Source organism: Protomyctophum bolini (assembly GCF_963924005.1).
Source record: "Protomyctophum bolini genome assembly, chromosome: 19".
NCBI lineage: Eukaryota > Metazoa > Chordata > Actinopteri > Myctophiformes > Myctophidae > Protomyctophum > Protomyctophum bolini.
The window spans coordinates 16253296-16265133 of record NC_137880.1 but is presented as its reverse complement, the minus strand read 5'-3'; the positions used below and the strand labels follow the sequence as shown (position 1 = coordinate 16265133).

Here is an 11838-nt window from a genome sequence, read left to right as displayed (position 1 = left end):
TTGTGGCCCTTTATCGTCATAGCAACTACCAATACATGTGTAATTGTTCTCCTTCAGTTGAGGAATTAAATGAAGACAAAGACAAATCATTAACATTTATGATTAAAGGACATTTTGGGAGGCAAAAAATGCTGCCAGTGTGCCATCTTGGCCTGAGAAAATTGGCATTAATTCTGAGTATATTTAGCACACTCTGATTTATTGCAACAGCAATCTGTCCACATTCTGTTCTGTTCACAATTTGTGAGCATTGTGTCCAATGAGGTTTGGCCTTATACAATAGATCATAGTGTGTCTGTTTTGTCTGTGTTTCATCCATTTTAGACTTGTCGTGTACTGTATGTTACAAAAACATAAGTCTAAAATGTCAGTGTAGTTACTGTAGTAGTCCATAAACATGTTGCTTGAAACCAATAGATTTATATAGGCCCTTAATTGCGCAAAGTTGTATTTTGCTGTGTGGCTCCTGAGCAATGTAAAGTTAAGTAGCTCTGTTGCAGAGCCTGGTTCTGCTCAAGGTTTCTTCTCATTAAGTTGGATGTTTCTCTTGTGACTGTCGACATATGCTTGCTCAGGGGGGAAAACGTTGGGTCTTTAATTGCTAAGTTTTATAGGCACTATAATAGTTTTGGCACTTTAACACAATTAAATTGAGAATCAAATTGAATGTATCTAGGCTTGTTTTGTTTTACTATTATGTCTATCTTATATTGCCTTATTTTATTTCATCTTATCTTAGCACAATTACACCTGGCTTGAATGTTAAATGGAACAAGAGCTGAACCCTGTTGGGCGCAAGCTCATCTCTGTGGGGGTTGAATGTGGGGATCAAGGGAATGTGGGATGGTCTGCCATTCATCAGAGCAACACAGCCTCTCACCAAGGCCCTAGATTAGTAAAGAGGAAATTCTCCAAGGCTATGTCATATCTCTCTCTCTCTCTCTCTCTCTCTCTCTCTCTCTCTCTCTCTTTTCTGGTTCATTGTTTGCAGATTGCAGAGCAACCAGTGCACTCTGCACTCTCACAAAAATCAGTGAACAGAACATCACCGCTGCTCGATCGATGAACGTGTCATGAACTTTTAACCTCTAAAAGAGTCTGTGAAATGTTGTTGTTCGCTGGCAGAAGTTCACAGACAGTTCTGAGAACTTCACAAGAGTATGATGCAACCTTTGCTACTGCATTGTATGGTCTTAACTCTGTCTGGGATAGTGGCTATATCAGCTATGATTGGTGTTAAAATTCCTCTCATTCTCTCCACACACTCTGTCTCTCTGGTCTCGCTATCTGACACACCTCTCTACTATAGTTTGCTCCCCCTTTCTCTGCCCCTTTCACACTGCCTTTGTCACTGTCTCTCTCTCGCTCCCCTCAATCCTTTAGCTGGCTGTCCTTTTACCCTCTTTCACCCACTTTGTCTCTCCCTCTCCGCAGGGGGCTGTGATGGTCCGGATGAACTGTGAGTCAGGGGCTTTGCAAAGGCATAAAGATGGAATCCTGACCTCAGGCACTACTTCCATCTTTTAATCCCCACCCGCATCACTGTGAGTATTACATCCGGAGCCCTGTTTATAGTATTATGCAACAGAAACTTCAGTGGATTATGTAAAAAAAAGAGTGTTGGAGTCGAAAAAGCTTGGGTGCCGTGACGCAAGTCCAGGGGTCCAAAAATAGCCAATCTACAAGTTCCCAAACCGTCACAATGTGAGCTGGTAGATTTGCTATTTTTGTTGAACGTTCACCCAGAATAGGGATGCTGGGGTTCAAGTGGTTAGCTGTGAAGTATGAAGTTATTTTCAATAAGTTTTCCTTGTGACACATACTGTTTCTTAGGGGGGAAGATTTACATACATTTACAGACCATAACATGACATAAATGTACAGTAATAAGCTTCTATCTATAAAGTAGCAATGTATTTCAGGGGTGCCTTCGATGAAAAGACCCCTCCATAACTCGTAGAATGGACAAATGGAACAAAATGGCCTGTAAGCGTCCATTTGGTTCCTATATACATCATTTTGCTGGGGACCCCCTGGAACCCCCACAAGGAATGTCAATAGGGCTTTGCACTGGTGCAGTTCTCGGATCCCAATAATAATAATAATAATAATAAATGATAAAATAAAGAATACTCAAAGAATAGCAACAATATTAAAACCAGTTTTTTGGTTAGTCTTAGCGCTTAAGGTGTGTGAAGGTGTAAAGGTTCTTACCAAAGTTTACTAAAGTTATTATAAACATCTGTGGGTGCCAGTGTCCTTGGCAATTTTCATCACACAGGCTGCCTCTAACACCAGACAGGCAGTCAGTGGTGTGGAGTCTGTGTGTGGGTGGGTGGGGGACACAATATTAGCATTTCCCAAGTGCACAAGAATTAACCACAGCTATCACCACATTAATTTCCACTATAGCTATTGACTATCCAGCCCCGCATATCAATACATATCAAGGGTTAGACAGTTAGACGTTTTGCAAACGTATAACCATTATCATTACCATACCCGGGAGGGACGGCCTGTCGGCTGTTTATATCCCTATCCCATAACCCGGAGGAACTGTGCTGGAATTGCTAGTTGGTTGTCTAACAACAGATGGGCAATAGCTGATTGAGTTTATCATTTTAGGGTAAATTTATGCTTGTGTAAAGGGCACATCCTGCTCTGTTAAACTGCAATTTGAGTGGTGTCTGGATTAAAGCTACAATCCAGGACTTATATTTATGATCTTTACGATTAGCACATCTGCAATGGTTGGTTGGAGGTGGTCCACCTACTATTACATTGAGAAATGTTGACCCTGCAGTGTTGTGTAGGTCAGACCATTGTTCACCATCACCAGTGAGAGTCATGCTCTTCGAAGTGACATTACAATGATTCCAAGCTTTGTGACTCAAGAATACCCAGTGTTATTATAAATACCCTCATGGTCACAACCCTACACTTCTCTAACCTTTAGCCTATCTCATATTGAGAATGATGCCATTTAAAAAATGTCCGCAATGTTTCCAAGCCTGGTAGCTTGAGAATATAGATGGGAGTGTTGTTATAATGAAGCTTGGGCTGGGTGTGTGCAGGCCATAGGGAGAAGCAGTGACTACAGTATAAATAGCACCTACGATGAGCAGCCACATCCCTGCCCTTTTAAAATGGCTTTTCCACGAGGACACACTATAATTTGGCTGTAATAGAGTGAAATCACCCGGGCTTTGCCTTTTTATTTAAGATTAATATTTCATCAGTGGGCACATACTTTGTCCCTTGAATGTGTACTGGTGAGGGTTCACTCTTTTTTTTTTACAGAGGATGTTTGCACAGTTAAAATGCGCTGGTGAGGGAGCTCTTTTCACAGAGGATGTTCGCACAGTGGCCCCAAAATGTCAGCCTTGTATTGTCTCCCCCGGCAGCATGCTGGGGAACAAACAGTAAGCCCATAACCAGAGAGGAACATCCCGTAGCGGTGATGCCTTTGAACTGCAGGAATGCCACTCGCAACAACATATTCAGTGTTCTGCAAGTCTTTATTTTCGTTGAATAAGCAATACAATCTGACAAGGGAAAGCAATAGGATTCTATTTCTAACCTCTTTGAACATGGCGCTACATTGAGTATGTCCAACAAGTTTTTCCAAATATTTTCTAAACTTTACATAGCTCATCTACAATTGTCGCACGACAAACTTTATAGGGCTTAAAGTCCACATCTCCACCCAATGTCCATCCAGGCTATGGGCAGGTAAAAATGGTAATAAAAAGCTATAATTTTGGGAAAGTGAAGAATCATCTTCAGCACTCCCTGCTATGCCAATGGGCAAGTTCAGATTATTGGTCGACCCACCCTCAGGAGAAAAATGGATACAGACAGACAGACAGACATACAGTATAGACTAGAAGATCTACAAGCTACCGTATAACCTGGGTTATATCGGTAAGTTATTGGTGCATCAGACAAATGGTACAATTTAACCTCTTTTCAACCACGGTGTCCCTATTTTGGTATGTACTGTAATTTATGTGATTTTAGTGTGAGTTTGGCTTGATCAAAGTATAAAATTGGGCTTAAGTGGTTAAACTACAAGGGAAGTGGACTGCTCAGGGACGCTTTAATAAAACATCTAATCTAAAATCTAATTTGTCCTCTGCATGTTTCCCATCCTAACTATTAGGAACAGCAGGCAACAGTGATAAGGGACCAGTTAGGATTTGTTGTCTTGCTCAAGGACATTGTAACACTGCCAGGAGGAGCAGGAATCAAACCGGAAACCTCTCTAATGCTCTTCGTCTTGAGCTACTGCCCTCCGAGGCTGTATCCTGTCATCTCTTGTGGGCCATCTGTGATGCCATCCTGCTTTCAACGCTATTTCTGCCTCATTAAAACTCATCTTATCAACTTTCAACGTCCCTTTTTTGCATTTATAGGCGAACATTTTCTTTTACACATCCAGGGTTAAAAATGTGTTAAATAGGACATCTACAAGCTGCAAGTTGTGAGCTTTTCACATCGCAGTATATTAGCAACATTTGTTGCAAATATCACCGTCATACTTTGAAGTATAAAATATGGCTTAAGTGGATGAGATGGATTCAAAGTGGCGATGACTGCCCACTCTCTCTCGTATAGGAAATACGGCGTGGAGGAAATGGGTGCTAAGATGCAGCCAGACAACACATAAATACCAGACGGTGAATGTTTGCGTATTAGAGGAGGCTATAACTCAAGGGGTGACAAAAACAAGGGGCTCTTACCTACTGTTGAATATTTCATTGTAATATGGAGCCTACATGTTCTTAGCGACGTGAGCTACAGCATCAGAGGGTGAGGATGAGACTTAAGGGGGCTTTTATTTGCAATAGAACATTACATCATTTTCCTTTTGAGATGTGGAGGGGAAGTGAAAAATGATGTGGGGAGGGGGGAGTGGTAGATGACATTGCACTGACCAAGACTATATTTAAATTATTTAGCAGAGGCTCTTATCCAGAGAAATGTACAAGTGAGAATATAAGGCTTTGCTGTCATGCTCAAGGACAGTTAAACGAGACGCGGCTGTTCAAACTAGAATATTTGGTAATAAGACATTCATTACAACTACAGTAATATCTGGTTTTCCGATTAGCGCTCACCATAAACAGGTTTGACACAGAGCGAGTGACTCAGACGAGGTGTGATGTCACACACGGAACACCAATCGGAGCCTACCTACGCTGGGACGTTGAGTGTCACAAAACAAGCGCTCCTCCATAACCCTGCACCACAATGGGTCCCATCCTTTAGACTCTAAAGGATGGGACCCATTGTGGTGCAGGGTTATGGAGGAGCGCTTGTATATATGAATAGAGACGGCACCCAGAGGAAACCCTGAGGCGAAATGGACATAGTGGCCGAATGAAGGTATTGCAGCCTGGCCCCAAACACATGAACGCGCTGGTCCGTTGACTATCATTGTGCACGTTCAAGACGGCAGCACGCTCGTGCGCGTTCGTGCGCATTCAATGGCAACGCGTTCATGTGTTTGGGGCAAATCCATCCCAGAATGCACTCTGTTCCTACGCGGAAGGAGGAGTGAAATCGCCTCATGCGCTTTTGAGCAACTTAATGCAAGTGGATGGAAGGAGAACTCGGATGCCGTCTCTATTCATATATACTCTAAGGTCCCATCAGTGAGTTAAATGGCTAGCTTGTTGTTTTTGCCGTGGGGCGTTTGGTGTGGTCTCTCTGTGGATTATGACAAACGCTGAGGAAGGCCATACAGGCCGAAACGTGTACGTTTTCATTCTCAGAGGTAATACAATCATGTAAAAGGACATACCATGAGTGCTGGCATTTTCTTCACCTCTCTGTGGATTACCCAAATTCTGGAGTAGAAAACACAAGTCTGTTTAATTAATCAGATTATCCAAATTTAGCTTTTTGCTTGATACCATTTCATAGAGGGACAATACAATCACGATCTATATACCAAATGAAAACTGGAATCTCATAGATTACACAGAACTTTGAATTAAAAAAAAACTGCTTAAGATTTGAGCGAGTTGTGGCTTAATGAAATGACGAGTGTTCTTGGCTGTTATGCATCCATATGGTTCTGGTGGATGTGAAACCTCTTCTAGAGGGAGATAGAGGAGCTGCTGGAGTCTGGACACACAAAACAAGCTTCTGCATCAAATATAATTGTATTCCAAGGCAGCAACGCGTCACTCTTCCATGTGAAAGAGGGTGAGAGCCAAGATTGTACTGGGGATAATGGGTAATGGGTAAAGGATAATGGATTGCACAGTCTTCTCTTAAAGGCAATGGCACCTTTTGGAAAAATGCTATACTCCATTATGACACGGTTAAGTCGTTCCATCAAATTCATTATGTCCCATTTTTCTCGCTTTTAATTGCTTAAAAAAAAGGCAATGACTCATTCATCTTGATAACTATGACCTAATGAGCTTTGCAGGTGTACCACACATAATTATTGGAAGTGTGTTATTAAACATTTTCTGTGCAGCAGTGATTTTCTGTCGGAACGGATTAGCTCAATTTCTTCGAGAGGAGCCTTCTTGCACAATGACTCCCCCCACTGTGTGAAACCTATTAGCCCCTGTGTCTGTCTGTCTAACAGCACTGTGACCTGCCCTGCATGGCAGCGGTGGGCTCAGTGCTGCTATCGCCTGTTGTGACGAAGCCCTAGAAATATTAACGGTCCGATTAGTAATTGCTCGGCTGCTGATTTATGCAAGAGCCTCCTGCCAGCAGCATGTGTAGATGCAGCCATTGAATAAGTCAGATGGCGTTTCCTGCATGCTGAGCTGAGTTCTGATTCAAGATATTGTAATTGTTATACGTATAACATATATACACACACACACACACACACACACACACACACCAACATATAGTGGCAATAACAATTAAAAAATATATATAATAATTAAGAATAGCAGCAATAGAAAGCAAAGAAAAAGCAGTACAGTACAGTACAGTACAGTACAGTACAGTACAGTACAGTACAGTACAGTACAGTACAGTACATCATCTTAGTCATAGGCATATCACACTTTCATGTCCTTGGAGCTGCTGTTTGCCTGGTTCCTACTTGTGCGAGAGTATGTGGTATGTGTTCTCAAATGGTCTGTGTGCGTGTGCGTGTGTGCATGCATGTACGCGTGCGAGCATATGCAGACAGGCAGCAGGCCTATAGTGTCAAAGTTCATGACCTTATTACTACAGAATTAGCTTCCACAGAGCTTACAGCTCTCGTTCTTGCCGTTCAAAGACAAGACGTCTGTTGAAGCACCAAGTATTTATATAATGTAACATGTAATTATGATGTAGTGATAGTGTTAATGAAACACTAAATATGGCCTGAATGAAAAGGTGCACAGGTATCAATAGTGCAGGCGATGCCATTGGCACTGCACCATGTGTGTTGCATTGCATCGTGGCGAATCTCATCAGTTTATGTGCGCAAGCAGGATTTTGACATACGGTTCGCCTGAGGTACATTTCTGTTTTGCACTGACATAAAGCTGTTCCATGCGGAACACCCACAAGCATTCTTTATCTCTCTCTCTCTCTCTCTCTCCCAGAGGGAAATGATGAATACCAAATCCCCCTCGCAGGGTGTCCAAGGGTCAGAATTACATTCAATAATGAACAGAGATGGAGCAGGGATTGCGTGGCTCGCGGGGGGAAGAAAAAAATACATTACAAAAACAAAAGAGAAAGAGGGACGATATTTCTGACTATCTTTCTTTCTTTCTTTTTGGCTAGAACTTTTCTGTTGTACTTGAGCATAATAAGGACTCAGGAGGGAGGATTTGTTAAATATTTTCTCAGGATTCTCTTTTTACAACTGATTGCATGCAGTGTCGATGATCCAAACCCAGGATTGAAGCTCACGCCACTCTGTTTACTCTGCATGTTGGAGTGGAAACAGTTTCAACCTTGGCATCCCTATAGCCAATATCTTTCAGAATTCTTTCTTCTTTCTTCTTTCTTAGAGCATCCCACAACTGGAATAGTCTTCACCAATTATTTGACTTTCAGCAAACCAAACTTGCAATCATTAGTATTTATCAACTAAATTTTCACTGTTGTTACCGGTACTTGTCTTAATGTTATACGGTATTATTATTGAAAAATATATAATATAATACCAGTAAGACGCCCTGGGGGCGCATCCGCCTGGGTGACAGCAGACTGCTGGGTGAGCGCTGGCGCTTTGGCATGGGGGGTCAGATCAACATATGGAATGAATTCTGTACTGGTCATATATGGAGCGTGTCTTGAGTGTACAGGGTTTGATAAGGTCAGATCAACATAATGGAATGTCAGAACAGGAAGGACGGGTGGGGTAGGATCAACATATGGTATGTCAGAACAGGTCAGCTCCATATATGAAGATCTAAGGGTTTGAGGTCAGATGTAGAGTTGCTGGGCTCCATATATGCAGATCTAGGTGATGATCCAAATTTCTGTATGTTATCCAGGGTTAAATTAGGTCAGTGTTGTGATTTTCATATATGGATATATATGGTGGCGTGACATGTCATTAGGCGTGATGTCACTATGACCGTATATGTATAGTAGCCTCTAGATGGCGCACTTTCACAATTTCGATGACTCCAAGCTGTGAACACAGCTTCGCTTTCACAACACGCCTTTGCTATGGACAATGTTCAGGTCACGATTGATTGATTGGAAATTGTATTCACACAGAATGGGTACAGTTAGAAGGTACAGATCAATACAAATAATGACATGAAGATATAACCAGAAAAAGCACTAAGACTTAGTTTACATCAGGGTCTTCCATTTTTTTCCAATTTTTGTTGTGGACATACAAGGTTTCCACCCGATCAGTATTCAATACAATATACACTCAGTATTCAATCAATCCTACACCTCGACCAGTAACAATATCGACGACGACAACTACAGCAACACAGTAAATCACTAAACTACAAATAAAGTCAGACATTGTACTGTGACCACATCTGGATGCCACGGTCATTTTAATTACTCTTCCTTCCTACTGGGCCCTCAATCGGGACTAGTTCACATTGATGTTACCGGAGCTGATCTCGTGAGGATTTGGCCTGAAACTGAGCCAGTTGTAGTGCAATTAATCATTACCGGACACCGACTTATTTGGGTAGAATCTCTTCATCAGTTCCTCTAATATTTGAGCTACATACAGTACAGGGTTGAGTAAATGAGGCTATATTTTCATTAGCCTGTGAGAAAGTGTGTGGGTGTGGGGAGGGCTAGGGGCGGTATATAATTAACGATCTATTATTACAATAAAGTAATCCCACCATTGCAACGGCTCCCTTTTTGTGGTCCGATAACTACTTGGGAGGCAGTTCTAAAGTGCTGGTAAATCAGGTGAAAGAATAAACTTTTCACCAACTTCTTAAAAGATCAGATACAACGGAACAATAGGTTTGTCGTGGCTCTAAGTGGGTCAACACCGTGGCTGTATATTTCTGTGCGTTTATTTAGGCCCACCTGCCTTTATGAGTGTTAAATGAATGTCACGTGATGAAGCAGCCTCCCTCCACTTATCATTTGTACTCTCTGTGCTCTCCGCTTGGAAGGTCCCATTGTATTTATTTCACAAGAGTCACGACCATATCAAAGTGTTAAAAGCAGCCCTCCAAACTGGCAATGAGCAGAGGCTCTTTTCACAGTACCGCAGGCCTCTGTGGTATGCCAAAAAGTAGAACGTATTAAAAAACTGTTTGTCCGGCCATGGCACCAGGATTAGATAACACTATTTATGTATTCTTAATTTAGAGCAGCCAATTAATTTTACCCCCTTTTCTCCCAATTTTAGTTGTTATGGCAATTAATCCTCCCTACACATTTCTGGCTGTTGTGCCCTACTGGCTCACCTGCCAAAGTGCCAGTGGGATGACATACTGTAGCACGCACTTGTGTGCTCAATTGCAATATTCTGTCTGTTTTTCTTTTTTGGAGAGTGTAGAGACAGGAAATGCATGCGAGACGACATAGGAGTCAGATTAAAACTTGGGTCATGGCTCCAAGGAGAATCAATGCACTAACTGACTCGACTATACATGTGCCACCAGGCACGTACTGTATATAGTAGCTACCGTATACCGTATGGTTTTTTTTTAAACATTTTTTTTATTTATTTTCCTTTTATTCATAGGCCTTTTTATTTGGCATGACAAAACCAGCAAAATCAGCATGAAACCTAGCTAGCCCTAATCTGTCAATAGGCATAACTCTCTACTATCTTAGAAAAAACTCAGGATGATGTAACACTAGGGCGCAGGGTTAGGATAAGGGTTGGAGTTTGAAGGCAGACGAGCACAAACATGATATTTTGACAGGAACTAGCTTGCTTCCCTCGCCGCGTGAGAATCCACCACTACTTCCTCTTCCAGTTCGCTCCCCTATCATTGAAAATGAATGACGACTGGCCAGCTAGCACATCCAATAACCCTGACAAGCATCTATCCTGCACCAGCCATTGTATATTAGTAACTACTAGCCAAACCATTCCCTTACACTTTCAACTGGCTGAAAAGAAACGCAATTCCTCTCATAGGCGCAACAGTGGCAACCAAGATGTCTGCAGTTCCAGTTTATTGTAGCGGCTGCAGAGGCCTGTCACAATTATTACATAGTCGCCATTGCAATTGTTTTGCATAATTATCATTTTCATTCATTTGTAAAAAAAAGAGATGGAATTCACAGATTCACACGTTTATTTCTACCCTTTCTAAAATCACTTGTATGGCAATTGATTGTCAATGACACTTTCATGATTGTGACGGCTATAACAGCTGTCCTCCATCTATCCAAATTATACTACTGCAGCATCACTATAAGTGATGTATGCTTCTTGCAAGTTGAAGCTCTTCGTCCTAAATTAAAATTGGCTACTACAGGGAGGGCTGGCGGCCTGAATCCAATCTGGGAACCCATCGGCAAACAAAAGTTTTGGTTTTTGGTTTTGTTTCATAAAAATCCACTATAGACATGTAATAACTTATAAGCTACTTTCTGTCTAGAAATGCCATGCAGGTGTCAGAGTTTGGAAGCGCTCATTTTCAATAACGCAACGTCCCGCTGCCTCCTGCATTGTGTGTAAGTTAGAAACGGGTGGTACGCAGGACCATTGAGTTATTTCCAACGAGCACTTAGTTCCAACCTCCAGACTCCACTTGCGTGTAGGTGCGCAAACAGCCAGCCGGTGCTGAAATGTAGAATTATGCAACTAAATCAAATGTGTATGTGTTACTTTCCAAACCATGTAACAATGTGCTCTCTGCCTGTGCTGTCTAAAGGTTGTCAGGTTCTGTTGGTGTGGCAGTAGAAGAGGGCGGAGCCTGTGACTGCCGGGTCCAGACCTCATAAGTGAACCTATGGCAGAGAGACACCGCCGTACAGGTAAGAGACAATCAGGAGCAAGGAGGCGTGGCTTTAATGTTATTCTCCATGACCCGTTGCAAGAGAGAGTTACGAGGTAATTTACAACGAAAGAACATGGGAGTGTTGCCATCTTGTACCCACAGCTGCTTTGGGATCTATTCTCATGCAAAACATTTCCTCCGATTAGCAAAACTGAACACAGGCGTGTTTGACGTGCAAAATAAAAGCCCTTGGTGAGGAGTAGTGAGGAGAATTTGCATCCGACACAGTAGAGGCTGTATCATTTGTTTTTATCTTACGGGTGAAAAAGCAGGTCATGTGAAGGCCAGTAAGCATGGCTAAGGCCATGCCAAGGCCTGCTCAATTCTGCATCACAGCATGTTGGACGTTACATTATTCATTCACCTACAAATCAATGGTGGGCAGAACCTTAAGCTGCTACAT

General features: G+C 42.1%; 1 protein-coding gene across 1 annotated transcript in view; it reads left to right on the top strand.

Annotated features, from left to right (window-relative positions):
• Positions 1-1470: 1470 nt before the first annotated feature.
• The window catches only part of lrfn2b (leucine rich repeat and fibronectin type III domain containing 2b), a gene marked incomplete at its 3' end in the record, with an annotated part of 54888 nt that continues 44520 nt past the window's right edge, over positions 1471-11838 (top strand). Inside the window, exons 1-2 of the mRNA XM_080790272.1 lie at positions 1471-1544; positions 11310-11412. The remainder of the gene's footprint in view (positions 1545-11309; positions 11413-11838) is intronic.